This window comes from Podarcis gaigeae (genome assembly GCF_964106915.1).
Source record: "Podarcis gaigeae genome assembly, chromosome: 5".
NCBI lineage: Eukaryota > Metazoa > Chordata > Lepidosauria > Squamata > Lacertidae > Podarcis > Podarcis gaigeae.
In genome coordinates, this window is record NC_139681.1 from 3,282,639 (window position 1) to 3,301,885 (window position 19,247).

At 45.7% G+C, this 19,247-nt stretch overlaps 2 long non-coding RNA genes across 4 annotated transcripts; one reads left to right on the forward strand and one right to left on the reverse strand.

Moving 5' to 3' along the window:
- Window positions 1-1,180: 1,180 nt before the first annotated feature.
- On the reverse strand, window positions 1,181-3,197 carry LOC310844678. Its single transcript, XR_014564243.1, has 3 exons — window positions 2,823-3,197; window positions 2,089-2,230; window positions 1,181-1,955 (listed from the first exon to the last, which is right to left on the reverse strand). It is a non-coding gene; the product is annotated as an uncharacterized lncRNA (long non-coding RNA).
- A 6,543-nt stretch (window positions 3,198-9,740) lies between these two features.
- On the forward strand, window positions 9,741-15,338 carry LOC310844656. 3 transcript variants are annotated; one of them, XR_014564210.1, is made up of 5 exons: window positions 9,741-10,162; window positions 10,412-10,617; window positions 10,711-10,768; window positions 11,800-11,889; window positions 13,493-14,725. It is a non-coding gene; the product is annotated as an uncharacterized lncRNA (long non-coding RNA). The 3 variants fall into 3 exon arrangements; XR_014564209.1 differs by lacking the exons at window positions 11,800-11,889; window positions 13,493-14,725 and adding an exon at window positions 14,792-15,338; XR_014564211.1 differs by lacking the exon at window positions 13,493-14,725 and having other exon boundaries at window positions 11,800-13,434.
- Window positions 15,339-19,247: the final 3,909 nt, after the last annotated feature.

Genomic DNA, 19,247 nt, shown 5'->3' on the forward strand with positions numbered 1-19,247 from the left:
AAAGCATCCATTCTTCGGCGAACAGCCTTCTTTATGGTCCAGCTCTCACTTCACTACTGGGAAAATCATAGCTTTAACTATACGGACCTTTATTGGCAAGGCTATGTCTCTGCTTTTTAAGATGCTGTCTAGGTTTGTCATTGCTTTTCTCCCAAGAAGCAGGCGTCTTTTAATTTTGTGGCTGCTGTCACCATCTGCAGTGATCATGGAGCCCAAGAAAGTGAAATCTCTCACTGCCTCCATTTCTTCCCCTTCTATTTGCCAGGAGGTGATGGGCCCAGTGGCTATGATCTTAGTTTTTTTGATGTTGAGCTTCAAACCATATTTTGCGTTTTCCTCTTTCACCCTCATTAAAAGGTTCTTTAATTCCTCCTCACTTTCTGCCATGTATAATGTTGTGAGCCTCCATCCATAGTTCTTTTATTTCAGTAATTCAACTTAAAAGGTGAAACTAATATATGAGATAGACTCATGACATGCAAAGCGAGATATGTCAAGCCTTTATTTGTTATAATTGTGATGTCCATGCCGTACAGCTGATGAAAACCATGCATGTGTTACGGAAGACCAGGATGCTTCAATAGCAGCCTTCAGTTCTTCTGCATTGCTCGGTCTCCTGTCTCTCATCTTTCTGTTGGCGATGCCCCATAGATTCTCTATGGGGTTCAGGTCAGGCGAGTTTGCTGGCCAATCAAGCACAGTAATCTTACGGGCATTGAACCAGGTTTTGGTACTTTTGGCAGTGTGGACAGGTGCCAAAGTCCTGCTGGAAAATGAAGTCAGCATCCCCATAAAGCTCGTCTGCGGAAGGAAGCATGAAGTGCTCCAAAATCTCCTGGTAGACGGCTACACTCTTCCATAACACCTCAGCAGTGCCATAGGCTGATAGCATCCATGCCACGCCGCATTGAGGCAGTAATTGATGCAAAATGGCCCCAAACCAAGTAGTGAGTACATATCTATGCTTCTACTTCTCAGAGGTCCAATATTGCTCTATTTGCAGTCCTTGTTTTGCTGATTTCAATTAATCTAATTTTCTGAGATTTTTTATTTGGGGTTTTCATCAGCTGTACGCCATGATCATCACAATTAAAACAAATAAAGGCTTGACATATCTCGCTTTGCATGTCATGAGTCTATCTCATATATTAGTTTCACCTTTTAAGTTGAATTACTGAAATAAATGAACTTCAACGATATTCTAATTTTTCTGAGTTTCACCTGTAGTTGCACTGGGATGAAACATTCATGGTTACTATATGGCAAACATCTTCTGCAAAGGTTGTCACAGGTAATGAATAGCTAAAGATTCAGTTTCTTGAAACCATAATGTTTGGTTCATAAATTTTAATTCTTTTTATACAGTTCAGACACTGTTTATGGTGCAACACTGACATACAGTGGAATAACATCATATAAACCGAAGCTGGTTACAATAAATATTAAAAAATTACAGGAGTAGATAAAATTAAATCTCATGCTAACATACAAATGGTTAACGAGGCAATATGCGTCATATTGTGTTGACCTGCAAAGTTATTTTTGAGTTGGGAAAACCACTGCAGTTTTGCAAATCAAATACTGTTGCTTTACATTTGACTATACCAAATAACATTTTGCCTTTGTTGTTATTTTTCCTTGAACCTCCCCCCACAATAATGGGAGCTTTAATATAGTCCATGCAAATATTTGCGAATCTGGATGCACTTTTGTGTGTGTGTGTGTGTGTGTGTGTGTGTGTCAGATTAAATGATATACTTCAGAGATTACTGTATTCAGCTAACAGTACTGAATCCTACTGTGAGGTTTGGTAGGTACGTAGCGTATGGCGACGCAAGCCAAAGGCAAACCCATCTTCCAGAGTTCTTCGCAGGCCAGGAGTTTTCATCATCCCTCAAAAGTGCTGGTTTAGTTTTATTTAGGAACCTGGAGTTGCACCCAGCACCACCTTCCATCTAAATAGAGAATGTAAAGAGTATATCTTTGTCTCTGCAGGGAATCAAAGGGACATAAAGAGGAATGGAAAAGGTAATTCAGAGCTGCCGCTGGAAGGCACATTCTATTTACATTGAAAAGGTTACTACTCACACTATTTTCATCAGCTATCACAACAGGACAGCAGAAAATCTTTGGTTTCAATTGGTGGTCTCTAACTCCGGGCAGATTACTTCAGGTGCAGCTTTTCCTTGTTCTAAGTCAGAAAATAAGAAGCTCACTCCAAAAAGCCATGCTGAGATTTAATAAATGATATAAAGGAAAGGTTTTGAGGGGAGTAGAGGTTCAGTACAGATTTTATTTTTCTGAAAGTGCCTTTTTAAAAAAGCACTTTCCCAGTCTGCTGTTTGTATAGTCAAAATCATTTGCAAACAAACTTATGCTGATTGTCCAATTGTTAAGAGTAAAAGGGAACTCCACTCCCCCCAGTTTAAAAGGTGAAGAATGTGCCAAACTGGTTTTGCAGATTTGAAGTCCTCCTCACCACTCTAGAACTGTGCAAACACCTACAAATCAGTTGGCTTTGCAGGTTATGCAGTTTTACTGTGTTAACAGAGAAATCCGAGGGCTCCCTTGGGCAAAAAAACAAGGACACCAGCCAGGAATACCAGAGCTAAATAGCAGCTAGTAGGCTTGGTCTTTATTGAAGACTGTTGCGACAGGACTCCCATCTGCCACCACGTGAAACAAAATGTAAGCCCAGGACAAAAGAAAACCCCAACTTTTATTAGTTACTAATCCCCCAAACTACACCCCTAGAACTACATCACAACTACATCATTGACACATCACAAAAAAGGGGTTGAGGGAGGAGTTGTGGAGGTAACCTGAGTGTCTTGTCACCTGGCTGGTTCCTCCTTTCCCCCTCCCCATGAGTCATTTCCAGAGGACAAAGAGGAGTTCGCAGTTTCCTGCCCCCAGAGGGAAGATCTGATCATTGTCCTTTGTTCCAGTCCATGTTGATTCCATTCCCATATGCAAGTCCTTTGTGACCTTGATGGTCTCCTGTCTGGGACCATCAAGGTTGTCATGCCAACTGGGTAGGGCTCCTGTGTATGTGCTGGTATGGTTAAGGGATTATGGCTGTCCTGTATCAAACCACCCCCCTTTGATAGTCCTTCCTTCATGGAGTAAAATAAAAGTGGACCGGTGTAAATCTGATGTATGGTTGATTTACTATGAATTTATAACAGAAACGTCGCGTATGTTGTGTGTGTGTCGTGTTTTTACAAACCGAACGATTGGGGGGGGGGCGTTCCTGCAACAACTGTGATCAACAAGAGTTTTCTTATGAGTTTCATTGAAAATAACTTTCGCACGTTAGTCTGCCAAGCAGCCTGGTCAGGCTGTATAATTGAATGGGGAAGTGACATTGCATAACGCAGCTGAGCATTATGGACTGCACAAATCTGTATTCTGAATGAACTATGAACTTCAGAAGCCTCTGAAGTCTGAGTCATAACCAGATCCTTCTGGTGTTGCAGTTTTAGACTTGCTCATGTGTGGACTCAGGCCTGGGCTTGATGGTGCAAACGCTACCTGCTTCGTAGTCTCATTCAAGAAGACAGGCAGCCCATGTCTGCTCCGAAGCAAACCCAACTGACTTCAGTGTTCTTAACTTCGCAAAGGGCATATCACAACAAAAGGGGAGATAGTGGCCAACATTATCCCCACACTTTCTTGACAGTGGTTTTGTACAGTTAGCAGCCGGGGTTGTTTCTCTTTTTCATAGTGTTCTCTTCTGCTAAACATGCCCACAATAATCCTTGTGGCAGAATGGTAGCAGCATACCCTCCACGTGTCCCTATTTTCCAGGGACAGTCCCCGGATTATAGAAGCTGCCCTGGTTTCTGATTTGATTCTGGAATGTCCAGGTTTTCCCTATTTCTCTCCAGGAGACTTTGGGGTGCAAAACTTGTTTTCTTCCTCTGATACACATTTGAGAAACTCGTTCCTTAGCAAGCCTGCTAGAAAAAAACCTGTTTATCATGAAACAATGCTAAATTGTGCCATACCTGCATGCATTTTATACACGTATAGAAAAATTCTGGCTCTGACAACAGCCTAATCCATGACCATGTTAAAATCTCCTATACAGAAGCAATATTCTTACACCTCAGGATCCAGATGACATGGGGTCTTCATTGCTTGTGTCATTGCCTTGCTGGATAAAAATGACATTTTGTTCCAAGATTATAGTAATTTTGAAAATCAAACTCCATCTGTTCCTAAGTGAAGAAAAGCACTGGGAAACCCAAAAAAAGAAACTGTTTCATAAATAACATCTGTTGCCACCTACAAAACAAGGATTACATTCATAATTTGTCTAAAATTAAAATAAATTTGTCTAAAATAAAAGCAGAAAACGGCCAGTTGCAGCTTTTAAAGCAAAAACAACTTTAGATACATACAGCTTTTGATTCAGAAGATCTGAATGATTTCAAAAGGGTAACAGGTAGAAACTAGGAGAATTAAAATTGCACCATCAGATTTCACTAGATGCTCATAGTACATATAATTATTTTACATTTCCTTCCACAAGTCCACAGATTACCATAAAGGTAAAGGTAAAGGGACCCCATGACTGACTCTGTGGTTGCGGCACTCATCTCGCTTTATTGGCCGAGGGAGCCGTCGTACAGCTTCCTGGGTCATGAAGCCGCTTCTGGCGAAGCAGAGCAGCACACAGATACGCCATTTACCTTCCCGCCACAGCGGTACCTATTTATCTACTTGCACTTTGATGTGCTTTCGAACTGCTAGGTTGGCAGGAGCAGGGACCGAACAACTGGAGCTTAACCTGTCGCGGGGATTCAAACCGCCGACCTTCTGATTGGCAAGTCCTAGGCTCTGTGGTTTAACCCACAGCGTCACCCGCATCCCTCACAAATTACCATAGGATACTCCAAACTTTCAGAGACAACCCCTAGGGGCTGAGGTCTTTTTGCCTACAAAATATTTGAGGGGGCTGCCCCTCTAAAGGTGATGGACATTGCTATTCAAATGGTATGTGTTCGCCATGCCTTGTCAATTATGAGGCGCGGGACTTACATGGCCCCCCCAATATTTTATTCAAGTTGGCACCCCTGCTTCAAACCAGCAGTAAAGAGTGTCATTCAAAAAACTTTATCAGGTTATACATTTGTGTAGCACATTCATGTTTTATGGGGGTTGGATAACCTAGGATATGTTTGTTCATGATGCCACTTTCAATTACAACTGGCTAGAAATTATTGGAGGAACCAGAACATATTGTTATAGGGAAAGGGAGGAGCATAGATCCCCCCAAGTCTCCCCAAAACTGGCCATGGGAAGGTCAGGAGAACCTTCACAAAAGCACACAGTGGAGGAGAGTTTCCTGGCTCCCACTCAATGAAAAATTTGAACTCCGACTGCAGTGTCTACCCAAATCTTTAATGCTCCCATCAGTGCGATACATGGGCAAAATGTCATTCAAAGGCACAGCAGGTGCTACACATAGCCAAGCAAGCAAAGGCATTGATCCAGGAATGACATATACCCCAGTTTAGGAGCTAACTCCTCTTAAGCCCCCGCAAAAAATATTTGAGGGGGCTGGGACTCCGCCCCAAAAGTCGATGGGTATTGCCATTCAAATGGCGGGGTGTGCCATGTCATGTGATTGATTATGTAGGGTGAAGCTTATGCCCCCCACCCTATTCAAGTTGGCATCCCAGCAACACTGTTACTAGGGAGTTGGGCCGGTACTAATTTCTCACCCATGCGCAGTGATCCTATGTTGAAAACAAACACATTTGTATCCACTGTATTAATGCGCCAAGGGACTTTTTTATGTGTCCTACTGAGCAATAGGTGGTGGAAGGAGCGAGCCAGATTCTAGTGAGTGAGACTGTCCCTGGCTACAGTACTGGTTTAACCCTTTCACTGGTCAGAGCTGGCTGGAGGAGCTAATGGGCAGAGGGATTAGGAGAGGGAGGCTGGGGGAAGAAGTGGAAACTCAAACCAGCTTAGGTTAGATTTCTTTTCAAAACTAAAGTTAATATTTTTTTTAAAAGTAAACAAAGGAATTGTACGGCATGGAAAAAATATTATTTACAATTTTAAAAAGATACAGCGAATTTTCACTTTCATATTTGACAATTTTAAATATTGCTTGTAGATGATAGATAGATAGATAGATAGATAGATAGATAGATAGATAGATAGATAATCTTCTTTCAGTAATTCCGGAAAAAGTGTTAGGAGAGGCAAAACATTTTAAATTAAAGGAAACTGAAAGAAAATAGAAGGCCATCAAATAATTAATCCTAATAAAACAGGGAGAATACATTGTGGACAGATGGTAGACTTTGAGAAAGCCCCCAAAAGCAAAATTTAAAGTGAAAACATAAAAATACCAAGATGAAGATATAAAGATACCGAGATGTAGAGAATCAAGATAAAAACACCTGATGACTAGAAAAGCCAAGGGAAAATTAAGACAAATGAAAGAATGAAAGGGGCGAAATCAAGTTTCTTTACCTTTCAACCAACAAGTCTTTGGATGTAAAAAGAAGCCCAGTCAAGGGTAGGAGGATATGAAGTCGGCTTCAAGCAGCATGAAGAATAAATATAGAAAATAGAAGGCTTTTCATTTAAAAAGGCAACTGGAGAAGCCATTTCGTAAAAAGAACAGGAAGGGGGTTCTGTTGCCAAAGTTAGAAAAACCAAGATTGGGGAGATTTTAACAGAGGTACGACTTGAAAGTGAGAAGGGTAGGGGGATCCAGGGGGAAAGAAAGCTGTGCAAGTGATAAAGATCAAAGCAGAGGCGCAGAAGACAGCATAAAAAAGGTAAAGGTACCCCTGCCCGTACGGGCCAGTCGTGACCGACTCTAGGGTTGTGCGCTCATCTCACTTAAGAGGCTGGGGGCCAGCGCTGTCCGGAGACACTTCCGGGTCACGTGACCAGCGTGACGAAGCTGCTCTGGCGAGCCAGCACCAGCGCAGCACACGGAAACGCTGTTTACCTTCCTGCTATAAAGCGGTACCTATTTATCTACTTGCACTTAGGGGTGCTTTCTGCTAGGTGGGCAGGAGCTGGGACTGAACAACGGGAGCTCACCCCGCCGTGGGGATCCGAGCCGCCGACCATACGATCGGCAAGTCCTAGGCACTGAGGTTTTACCCACAGCGCCACCCGCGTCCCAGTAGAAGACAACATAGTTCCATTTCATTTCATGTTAGCTCAGGTTGCAGCCAACGTGGGATGCTCTTTGGGGACTACAGATAAGCTCCTTTCCTAATGGGCAGAACTTCAATGTATTTATATTGTGGCTTCCAAGGAGTAGAACAGCCATGTCCAGCCAGAAGTAGGGCGTGATCCACAATTCAAGATAAAAACTGGCAGTGATCTCCCACCTGGAGGCAGTGGGGGGGGCAGGGTGGTTGGGTGGGGGCTGGCTTCTTCGCTGGGGGGCTTCTTTCCTGGGGGGCTCCTTTCCAGGGGGGTGGCTGGGGGGAGCAGGGTGTTTGGGTGGGGGCTGGCTTCTTGCATGGGGGGCTCTTTTCTTTCCGGGGGGGCTGGGGTGTTTGGGTGGGGGCTGGCTTCTTCCCTGGGGGGGGCAGGGTGGTTGGGGGGGCTTGCTTGTTCCCTGGGGGGCTCTTTATTTCCTGGGGGCAGTGGTTTTTGGGTGGGGGCTGGCTTTGTTACTGGGGGGCAGAGATGTTTGGGTGGGGGCTGGCTTCTTCCCTGGGTGGGCAGGGTGGTTGGGGGGGCTTGCTTGTTCCCTGGGGGGCTCTTTATTTCCTGGGGGCAGTGGTTTTTGGGTGGGGGCTGGCTTTGTTACTGGGGGGCAGAGATGTTTGGGTGGGGGCTGGCTTCTTCCCTGGGGGGGCAGGGTGGTTGGGGGGGCTTGCTTGTTCCCTGGGGGGCTCTTTATTTCCTGGGGGCAGTGGTTTTTGGGTGGGGGCTGGCTTCGTTACTGGGGGGCAGAGATGTTTGGGTGGGGGCTGGCTTCTTCCCTGGGGGGGCAGGGTGGTTGGGGGGGCTTGCTTGTTCCCTGGGGGGCTCTTTATTTCCTGGGGGCAGTGGTTTTTGGGTGGGGGCTGGCTTTGTTACTGGGGGGCAGAGATGTTTGGGTGGGGGCTGGCTTCTTCCCTGGGGGGGCAGGGTGGTTGGGGGGGCTTGCTTGTTCCCTGGGGGGCTCTTTATTTCCTGGGGGCAGTGGTTTTTGGGTGGGGGCTGGCTTCGTTACTGGGGGGCAGAGATGTTTGGGTGGGGGCTGGCTTCTTCCCTGGGGGGGCAGGGTGGTTGGGGGGGCTTGCTTGTTCCCTGGGGGGCTCTTTATTTCCTGGGGGCAGTGGTTTTTGGGTGGGGGCTGGCTTCGTTACTGGGGGGCAGAGATGTTTGGGTGGGGGCTGGCTTCTTCCCTGGGGGGCTCTTTATTTCCTGGGGGCAGTGGTTTTTGGGTGGGGGCTGGCTTTGTTACTGGGGGGCAGAGATGTTTGGGTGGGGGCTGGCTTCTTCCCTGGGGGGGCAGGGTGGTTGGGGGGGCTTGCTTGTTCCCTGGGGGGCTCTTTTTTTCCTGGGGGGCAGTGGTTTTTGGGTGGGGGCTGGCTTCGTTACTGGGGGGGGCAGGGATGTTTGGGTGGGGGCTGGCTTTGTTACGGGGGGGCAGGGATGTTTGGGTGAGGGCTGGCTTCTTCCCTGGGGGGCTTCTTTCCAGGGGTGGGCAGGGGTGGGTGCAGAGCTTTTGGGTGGGGGCTGGCTTCTTGCATGGGGGGCTTATTCTTTCCTGGGGGGCAGTCATGTTTGGGTGGGTGTTGTCTTCTTTCCTGGGGGGGGGCAGTGGTGTTTGGGGGGGGCTGGCCTCTTTGCTGGGGGGCTTCTTTCCTGGGGGTCTCCTTTCCTGGAGTGCTCCTTTCCTGGGGGGGGGGCAGGGGTGTTTGGGTGCGGGATGGCTTCTTTCATGGGGGGCTGGCTACTTTCCTGTGGGGGGCAGGGTGCTTGGGTGGGGGATGGCTTCTTTCCTGGGGAGCACCTCCCCTGGGGGGCAGGGGTGGTTGCAGGGTGGTTGGGTGGGGGTTAGCTTCTTTTCTGGTGGTGGGGTGGGGATCGGGGAGGGTGGTTGGGTGGGGGCTGCCTTCTTCCCGGGGGGAGGGGCTTCTTACCTGGGGAGGCAGGGGTGGGTGCAGGTGGGTTGGGTGGGGGCTGGCTTCTTCCCGGGGGGGGGGGGGCTTCTTACCTGGGGAGGCAGGGGTGGGTGCAGGTGGGTTGGGTGGGGGCTGCCTTCTTCCCGGGGGGGGGCTTCTTACCTGGGGAGGCAGGGGTGGGTGCAGGTGGGTTGGGTGGGGGCTGGCTTCTTTCCTGCGGGGAGCAGGGTGGTTGGGTGGGGGCTGGCTACGTCCGCGGAGGGGTGCAGGGTGGGCAGATGGGGGCTGTTTTCTTCCCTGGGGGGTGGGGATGGGAGCAGTGTGGTAGGGTGGGGGCTGGCTTCCTCCCTGGGGGGGCAGGGATGGTTGGGTGGGGGCTGGCTGTTTCCCAGGGGGGGGGCAGGGGGGGGTGGAGGTTGGGGGCTGGAAGGATCCCTCGGGGGTGGGGGTGCATGGTGTGCGGGTGGGGCTGGCTGCTTCCCAGGGGGCGCAGGGGTGTTTGGCTGGGGACTGGCTTCTTCCCTGGGGGGGGCAGGAGTGGTTGGGTGGGGGCTGGCGTCTTTCCTGGGGGGCAGGGGTGGGTGGAGGTTGGGGGCTGGAAGGATCCCTGGGGGGTGCATGGTGGGCGGGTGGGGGCTGGCTGCTCCTTCTGAATTCTCAGAGGAGGCTATAGGCACTAATAACTAACCACTGGTCTCTAAATGCTCCATTGTAATTGTGGCAGCCTTTTGCTTGGCTAAAGAGAAAATCTCTTGTGTTCTGCCTGCAACTCTTTGTACAAAGATTCTTTCAGGTCGCAGTGAGGGGGACCATTCAAATTCCGTGAGCCCATTGGAGAAAAGGTATGCTCTAAATGGAATAATACATTAAATACGCAAATTACGTATTCCAAAGAGCTTGTGATGAGCAATGTTGGTTATTCTATCCCTTTTTCAGAAGAGCTGTGAACTCAAAAGCCCATGCAGTCTGTCTCGGTGCTTCCAGCAGAAGGGACTTCTCTTGTCGGGACACCACTGCAGGGGAGGCCCTTTCCTGTGCCATCAGCACACAATAAGGTACACCTTTTCGTGGGACAGCCAGCCTTGTTTTGTTCCAGCTCTTTTTTTACAGACCTACCTGTGCCAGAAGCAGATCTGCTCGATTGACAAGTAAGAGGCGGTGTCAGAGCTCAGGAGCCATCAAGTGAACATCTGCAGTGCAGGATTGAGAGACACCTGCGTCTTGACTGCGCTGCTTTAGGTAACCGGCTGTTTTTGCTCCTGTGTCTGGAGGGGAGGGCTGCTGAAGACCCTAGTTTCTTCCAGGTGCATCTCAGTGACACAATAAATAGAATTTTGCAAGCCTTCAGGAAACTTAACGGCAAGTGAACTTCACACTCCACAATTCAGTGATCTTTTTCAGTACAATCCTTTAGTGCTGGCTTCTCCATTTCCCCCCGCTTGATCTCTTCACAGTTCTGTCCAAGAGCCCACCACACTCAGGTCAAGCCAGCTCTTCCTGCAGAAGTCAGGTCAGTAAGAACAGCTGTGTTCCGAAAACATTTCTCTGGAATTGGCGGGAAAGGGCCAGGGACAAACCAATGAGTCCAGATTGCTTTTCACAGACCAGCAGAAGGAACTTCCAGGCCCATGAATTCACACTTCAGAGGGACAAAGAAAAAGGTGAGCATAAAGGCAGCGTTTGAAGACTGGAACCAGTCTCTCTGTTGTGTCCTGCAAATGAATGGCAGTCAATATGACACTCTGTGCCGTAAACACATCTAGGTGAATATCCCTTGCTTGGCAAGGGATAAATCCTTGATTGTGTTCTGTCTGCAACTTCATAACACTTAAGGGTTTCCCCCCGAGAGAATATTCTGTATACAGAGTGTTCTCTCAGGTTTTGCTTTTCACCTTGTTGCATTGCCAAAAAAGAGAGCAAAAGCACTGGTGGCTGGCACTCCTAGTTTCCAGGACGGGGTTCAAGTCCCTGCAGTGCCCTTGCTTACTTCCAATGTGTAATGGTTCCTAAGGCGGTTGCTCGTGCGTAAGCAGGTGCCTATCTTCCGGGCTGGGTGCAAACACCTGGCTGGGTTGCCAAAGTGAACCTCCTCTGTCCGGACAGCCACTCACCCGTGGCTGACTCAATCGCTGGCAGAATCCGTGAGTGGGCGTTTCATAAACTTCTTCCAGCAAAGAAGCTCTTTGATGCCTAGTCTCCGCCTACCCTCTCTGCGTGAAAGCCTTCTGCGCAGGGAGGGCGTGGGCAACGGAGGACCCCTACTCTCCCCACTGGTCCCAGGCAAGGAGTCATGGGACCGCCTCGCCACTTCCCCCACCTGCCCCCCTTCTCTACTGGTGCTACGCTGGTTCTCTTTCCCAGAAGATGGGCTGCTTCTCCCGATCCCTGGACGCTCTCTGGAATCCCTCTGGCTTTCGCGCTCTCCCTCCAGTATCAATGGCAGTTCCCTGACACAATGCAACCTCTCTCTCTATCTCTTTATCTATCTCTCCCCACAAAGAACTAAATCAAGCAAGATGCTCCCTTGATGCATTGTCACTGGATTACGTAGATGCTTCCCATCCTAACAATCCCAGCCATAGGGAACAAACCGCTTACTACTACTACTTCTTTTAAAAAAAAGACTGTCTCTTAATTTTGCATTGTTTGTTTAGGAAGTAACCTAACTATACAAACAAATGATCCTATTTAGATTATGCAGAATGTGGAAAAGGCCGGGATGAAAGAAGAAATGGCATCACGTTCACTCATTAGCAAAAGGTCCTCGCCGTCCGGCAAGTCAGTCCCTGCACACTGAGGTAAACCCGGCGGGGCGTTTTGAGTGGTGGGCTGGATTTATGAGCCTGGCGGGCCGGACTTGGCCTGCGGACCGTAGTTGGGGGACCCCTGCATTATAAGAACCATCCATCCAGATCTTCAGGAGGGCCATGATTGCATTTTGCAACATTTTCCACATTAGTTTGTGGAAATTCCTTTCTTACTTCGGGGCGGTATGTTGATGAAGGGAATGGCACACCTTCCTCTGCAACGAGATTTTCAAATTCCACACTTATCTGGAACATGCACATTTTTGCTAGTTATCTGAGGGAACATTGTACAGTAAACTGGAAGAGGAAGTGTGAGTCATTGGTGCTCCCATGCTGACGAAGGAAGGCGGGATCAGGACCAGCAAGAGCATTACCTGCGCAGGGGTGGAGGGAGGCAGTGGGAAAAGGCAGGACTGGCATCAGAATCATCTGAGTGGCTCTCTTTGACGGGGGGGGGGGGTGGAGGGAGGAAGGGGGAGAAGGCAGGATTGGCATCGCCCACCCACCCTGCTCCCATCCCTGCCCCCTCAGGAGAAGCAGCCTGTGGCGTGCGCCCACCCACCCGGCACCCATCTCTGGGTGGTAGATCACTGCCAGTTTTTATATTGGATCACAGATCACACCCTACTTCTGGTTGGACATGCCTGACCTAGAGGTGTGAGAGGAAAATGACTGATAAGCAAAACAAAAAATCCTCTTGTTTTTCCTCAGAATAAGGAATAAAATATTTTTTTCAAAAAATAATAATACTTTTGCTACGTTGTACTGATACAACGCTCCCAGATCCACGATTCAAAGTGACTCCAGCAGGAGCCTAAACAAGGAGTGGTCCTAGGACCAAGGTAGGAACTTGATGAACATATTGCTGCTGCCACATCCTGGCACGGCCTTTGTACAACACAGGTCCGCAGTTGCTCTTTCCTCTCATTTGTCTTCTGAATCAAGTTAAAGAAGCTGATGTGTGCTGATTTCCTATTTTATATTGCTATGGTAATAGGATCTCTATACTTCCCTGGAGTTTCTTTGCTTAAGCTTTGAGCATGTGACCAAGACAACATTTTTGACTTCAAAATTGTATTAAGTGGATTGGGAGAAGAGATTGCAAGTATAATTTGGGTAGAATTCATGGATATTTTCCAGGGTTTGGTCTCTTTCAGCCCGTCAATCTGAAAATAAATACTGCTGCCATTAGGTTACAAACTGCAAAAGTGGCCACACACAATGCTATTGCTGCCTTTGCGCATCAAGGCTGTGTGAAGGACATAATGTAAGCATATGGATTTCATATCACACAAATTTCCTGGGGCGACTTCAGAAAATAGCTACTTGTGGAAAGCCTGCAAATTTTTTTTTAGTGAGTTATGTAAAGATTAGAAAATCCCAAACCAGAATACTTTATAAGGTAAGAACAGGGATGCATGTCACATGAAAACATTTAAATGTCTTCCAGATGTGAGCACCCACTCACTCTCTTTCTGACTTGCAATTTGATGGTTGTATTAATAAAATACCAAGCATATTATGAAATATACACTTACATTTAGTTCAATATTTGTTTGTCTCTTCTTTTTGCCCAAGTTCTTCAAGTCAAAGATCCCCTACTGTGTAATAAATCCAGAGAAGAAAGTTGAATCAGCTACCAATGAGATAAAACATCAAAATTCCAAATGCTTTGAACCTTTTGAATTATTTTTATGGGTTTATAATGTAAACGTGCAAACCTAGGCTATAGTTCATTGGCAATGTGTTTTGTGTGAACCACCTCTGAAGTGAATAAGGTGAGAACAGGTACCTCCTTGTTCATTGACATGGTTGCTGCCCAAGAGTCCTTCTTGCCCTGCCTTCTCACAAACTCGGTGCATAAGCTAAGCACAGTGAGCTGGATCTGGACAGGAAGCTAGGAACATTTATGCTGCAGTCCTAACTGTGTCTACTTAGAAGCAGGTTCTATTGAAGTCAGTGGAGGCTTCTTCCCATGTAGGTGGGTTTAGGCCAGCTCCTACTAACATAAGTGGGACCTAAGTCATGGGATGTGGGTGGTGCTGTGGTCTAAACTACAGAGCCTAGGACTTGCCGATCAGAAGGTCGGCGGTTCGAATCCTCACGACAGGGTGAGCTCCTGTTGCTCGGTCCCAGCTCCTGCCTACCTAGCAGTTCCAAAGCACGTCAAACTGCAAGTAGATAAATAGGTACCACTCCGGTGGGAAAGTAAACAGCGTTTCCGTGCGCTGCTCTGGTTCACCACAACCCCAGAGTCGGCCACGACTGGACCTAATGGTCAGGGGTTCCTTTACCTTTAACCATTAGGCCCAGTCACAGATGACTCTGGGGATGAGGTGCTCATCTCGCTTTATTGGCCGAGGGAGCCGGCGTACAGCTTCCAGGTCATGTGGCCAGCAGGACTAAGCCGCTTCCGGTGAACCTTAACTTTACCTTTAAGTCAAGGCTGCAATCCTAACTCAGCTTACCGGGGAGTAAGCCCCATTGAATTTAAAAGCATTTACTTCTAGGTAGGCATGATTTGGATTGCGCTGTTAGTCTGGATCCATCCTGTTCTCTACCCTCCCTCACAAATGCCACAACAGCACTGATCTATGCCTACTTTGGCTGAGTAGCCAGCATTTCAGCAACAAGCAGCTGAACAACAATCATGGACCTCAGCTGGGTCTGGGTGATGATGTGGTGCAGTTAATGGGTTACGGGTTATTGTTGTTCTCTTAGTTAGTCTTAAGGATTAATATCTGCATAACAGCTGGGTTTCTTTTCCCTCTGTGGTCTGGGTCTCCTGGTTGAGGCCCCTGTATTAAATACCTAAAACATTTGATTTACCTAGCTAAAATCAAAGCTAACAAATGAAACATTTCCTTTTCCTTCTAGAAAAAAAGCTACGCATTTGCTCTTTTGCTGCTTTGGAAAGAATTAGTAAATAACCAGGAAGTTATTGAAAGGGCTGTCCCATGGAAGATGGAGCCAACTTGTTTCCTCCTGCTCTGGAGGGCAGGACCTGAACCAATGAATTCAAATTGCAAGAAAGGAGATTCTGGCTAAACATCAGGAAGGACTTTCTGATGGTACAAGCTGTTTGACAGTGGAATGGACTCCCTCGGAAGGTGGTGGACTCTCCTTCCTTGGAGGTTTTGAAGCAAAGGCTGGATGACCATCAGTCATGGATGCTTTCATTGAGATTCCTGCATCACAGGGGGCTGGGCGAGTTGATCCTTGTCATCCCTTCCAACTTATTTTTATTTTTTTCAATGCTTATTACATACAAAAAGAAAACAATACCAAAAGGGGGTACAACTTAAGAGGGGGGGGAGGAAAGAAAATAAAATTTGCACAATCTGTTAATAAGATAAAAATTATGATAAAAAATTGTGATTGCAATTTCATGTTACAAAAAAAATAAAAATCTCTTTATCTTTTATACCCGACCTCCCATTTTTTCCTTAATTCTTCTTACATAAATTTACTGCCATGTCAAAATACTGTTTTTTATGTTAATATTTTCACATTTATAAATGTTTATATAAGCAATTATTAAAAACTGCTGGGATCACTCAAAAGCTGCTACAGATTTTAACATGGTATAATTTAGTTAAAGATACGATCTTAATACAAGAGATATTAAGAGATATTGTTTAAGATATGATCTTGATACAAATTCAATTCTCGGTTTATTTTTTATTTTTTCAGATAGACTATCTAATTCAGCATATTCAATCAATTTTTGTATCCACTCTTGTCTAGAAGGAATTATGTCGCTCTTCCACCTTGTAGCTATAAGAATTCTCACTGCCACTGTTGCATACAAAAAAAGATCTTTATTTTTTTTAGGAATATCTGAATCAGTAATGTCCAACAGATATGCCTCTGGTTTCCTAATAAATGAGATTCTTAACATTTTTTCTAGTTCAAAGTGGATTTCCTCCCAAAATTTCTTTATTTTGCTACATTGCCACCACATATGGTACAGTGAGCCTGTTTGGTCTCCATATCTCCAACAATTACTTTTGGCTCCTTTGTACATTTTGGCTAATTTCCATAGAGTTAAATACCACCGGTGTTGTGTTTTTAAACAAGTTTTTCTTTATGGCTTAGCACATAGTAGATTTCCAATTATTCTTTCACAGGTTTTCCCATTGGGACATTGTTATAACATACCAAACTCTAAAATTCTGTGATCCCATGATTCTATGAAAGTGCTCTATCATTGTTCAGATTCTGAATTCACTAGGTCACCCAAGGTCCCCTCCCCCCAGCCTCAACTCCCTTCTCATAAGAGATATTAGGTTTGAACTTTCCAATGCACTGCACATATCATTGCTACTAAGAACATGAGAGGCTCGTGACAGTTCCATACAGTGTGTGTGTGTGTGTGTGTGTGTGTATGCACACACATTCTTTTCCTCCTCCTTCACAGTAATAAAAGACCATGAAAGTTACAAATCAAGCCTGGAAACATTTGCCTGCATGGTATTAATGGTGCCTCTGTGCCTGCATGGTCATTATTTCAGTGAGAAATAGTTTTGTTGTTTAGTCGTTTAGTCGTGTCTGACTCTTCGTGACCCCATGGACCAGAGCACGCCAGGTTGAGAGAGAGTACTTGAGAAATAGTACTTACATTTAAAAAGACAGAAAAGCCACTCCAGGTAATTTAGCACTGAGTATCAGAACTAAAACTGAATTTCTCACTCTCCTCAGCTGCAGCCCTAAGCACATTTGCTCACGAGTAAGCCCCAGTGAACACAGACCTATTTTCAGGTAAATGTTCATAGGATTGTGCTGTGAAAACCTTTGCACATTCCTGTTTGTGATAACTACTCCAACATTGTTCACTTGCCAGTAATGTTCAGTTTGTATTTTTCTTAAATAGAGCTACTATATTTTCAGCTCCAATTGCATTCAGTATATAATAAGCACAGCTAAAGGTGTCAGGAAGTGCAGAGTACTATTTAGAACTGCACAAGAGATTTAAGGCAGAATATAATTGCCCAGGTTGGAACCTGGCCACAAGCTATATTTAATACATCTAGTCTTGCAAAAATACTGTGGGAACTTCAAGGAACACAAAAGGTCAGGACTTTGGTGTCTGCTCTTAGCTGAAGGACTGCAGCTTCATAATGAACATTACAAATAGTTCAGCCCCAGAAATAAATACTTGTTAATCAGTTAAGTTTTCCTATGCCAACATTCACTTACTGAAACATTAAATGCAGCAGGGAATCCAGGATACTGCTACAGGGTTTATTTTTCTTTGGATGAGAGAGAGTACTTGAGAGCCATGATGTCTTTGTTTCAAATATTCAAGCAGAGCATAGTGAAATCAAGTTCTCAGCCAGCAGCAAAACTGCTAATCCTGCCTTAGGGCCAAACAAACATTCATTAGCTGCAGTTCTGGTTTTTTATTGAAAAATTGCAGACACACAAGGGGTAGATCCTTACCATGGATACAGCATGTGTATGTGAGTGAGGATTATCTCTTTTCCCTTGCAAAAATAAAACGACCCACTCCTGAAGTTAGGAGCGTTAGGAGAGAAGTCCCCATTGACACCATTGCAGATTCCTCCCCCTAGTTGCTACTGTAGCTACATGAGTTCTAGTCAGGTCACACATGGCCAGTTGCCTCAGCACCATGGAGAGCTCACAGTGAGAAACCTGCTCTGAAAAGGGTTGGAACCTTTCCCACCTCTTACAGAGAGCTATTCAACAAAGTTTTACTCAGAGTAAAACCTGACCAAGTTAGGTCCATAAGGTCCATATCTAGTTACATGATAGGTTCAGTTAACATTTCTCTGAGTATTTTCTTCTTAGTACAGTGAAATCCCTACTTTCTAAAATACCTTATTTTGATATAATTCACTAAATGTAATGCATCCTAAAAGAATAATTAAAGATGTTAGCCATACATTGAAACACACACTTATAGATTAGGGGACAGCATGTGTCTATGAATGCACTCCATATAATCAAATGTCTATAAAGTTCATCATCTGATGTTCTTTTTACAGGAAATGTGTTTCCATAGGATGATTGTACAGGATGATTGTAGTCTAGAGTTAAAAGTGGTCTACTCGACAGCTCAGCTGGTTAGAGCATGGTGCTGATAACACTAGGGTTGTAGGTTCACTACAGCTGCATATTCTGACATTCAGGGGGTGAACTAGACGATCCTTAGAGACCCTTCCAACTCTACAATTGGTTTTATGATTCTTTATGATACAAATGGTTTTATGATTCTTACAGTTGTGGGTTTTACTGAAGGGTAATCTAAACTGAAGATAAGCCTCTTATTTAGCCAAACTGGTCTCTATATATTGTTGACTATGCTTTTTTTTTTTTTTTTTAAAGTGCTTGGGTTTTATTGTGAATATAGCCAATAATCTAACAATGACCCATTGGTAAGCTACATGAGTCAGCAGTCTCTATTGATACATTGCTTTTCCTGGATAGTATTCAAGGCATTTTACACCTGTTTTGTAGTTGGCTTGATGCAGTAAGAAGGAAAAATAAGGTGACATTTGGAATGGCTAATATGTCGTTCAGAGCTTTGTTCTCAAGATTGCCTCCAGACAACCTACATATCTACTGCTGGTGAGCCCTCTACAATAAACCTGAAGACACTGTAAGTGAGCTAAAAGTTCAACTTTGTTAGAAAACAAAGACTGCAGTAATAATCATGATGCTATCAAAACAGTCTCTATCAGTGTTGGTGATGCTACACTGACACACTGCTGACTCAAACAGATGTGAAAGAATGGCCTTTTTATTCCTAGTTCCTCAATCTCAAATATTAGGACAATCTCCACAATGTAATTTGGTTGACCATTTGAAGGGCTAACAAGTAATATGAACGTGCTAGGATGGAACAGGTGGCCAGATGGGGTGCTGGGCCAAAGGTGCTCACCTGATCTCCTGACAGCTCAAGCCCTGCTGCTTGAGGGGCAGTCAGTGTGCTGCAAATGTACTAGCAGAGGCAACTCAGTACTCCTGCTGCTGCGTTTGCACTGCACCACCCTCCTCACCACCACACCTCCTCCTTACCTTCTGTTAAGTAGCAGCAAAGTCATCAGTCCCGAGGTCAGGTGAATGCTGCCTCCCCACCTCACCCCACTGCCCACTCTTGACTTTGCTATACTCTACAGCAGCCTCCTTCAACCTGGGCTTCCTAGGTGTTGTTGGACTACCCTCAGAGAAGATGGGAGTTGTAGTTCCAAGAATATCTGGATACTCAGGGTTGAAGAAGGCTTATCTGGAGGTGCACTGACAACAGCTATCTAGAAAAGTTTCTTCAAGATAAGTTGTAGATCCATGGTTTGCAAAGGAAGAAAAATAA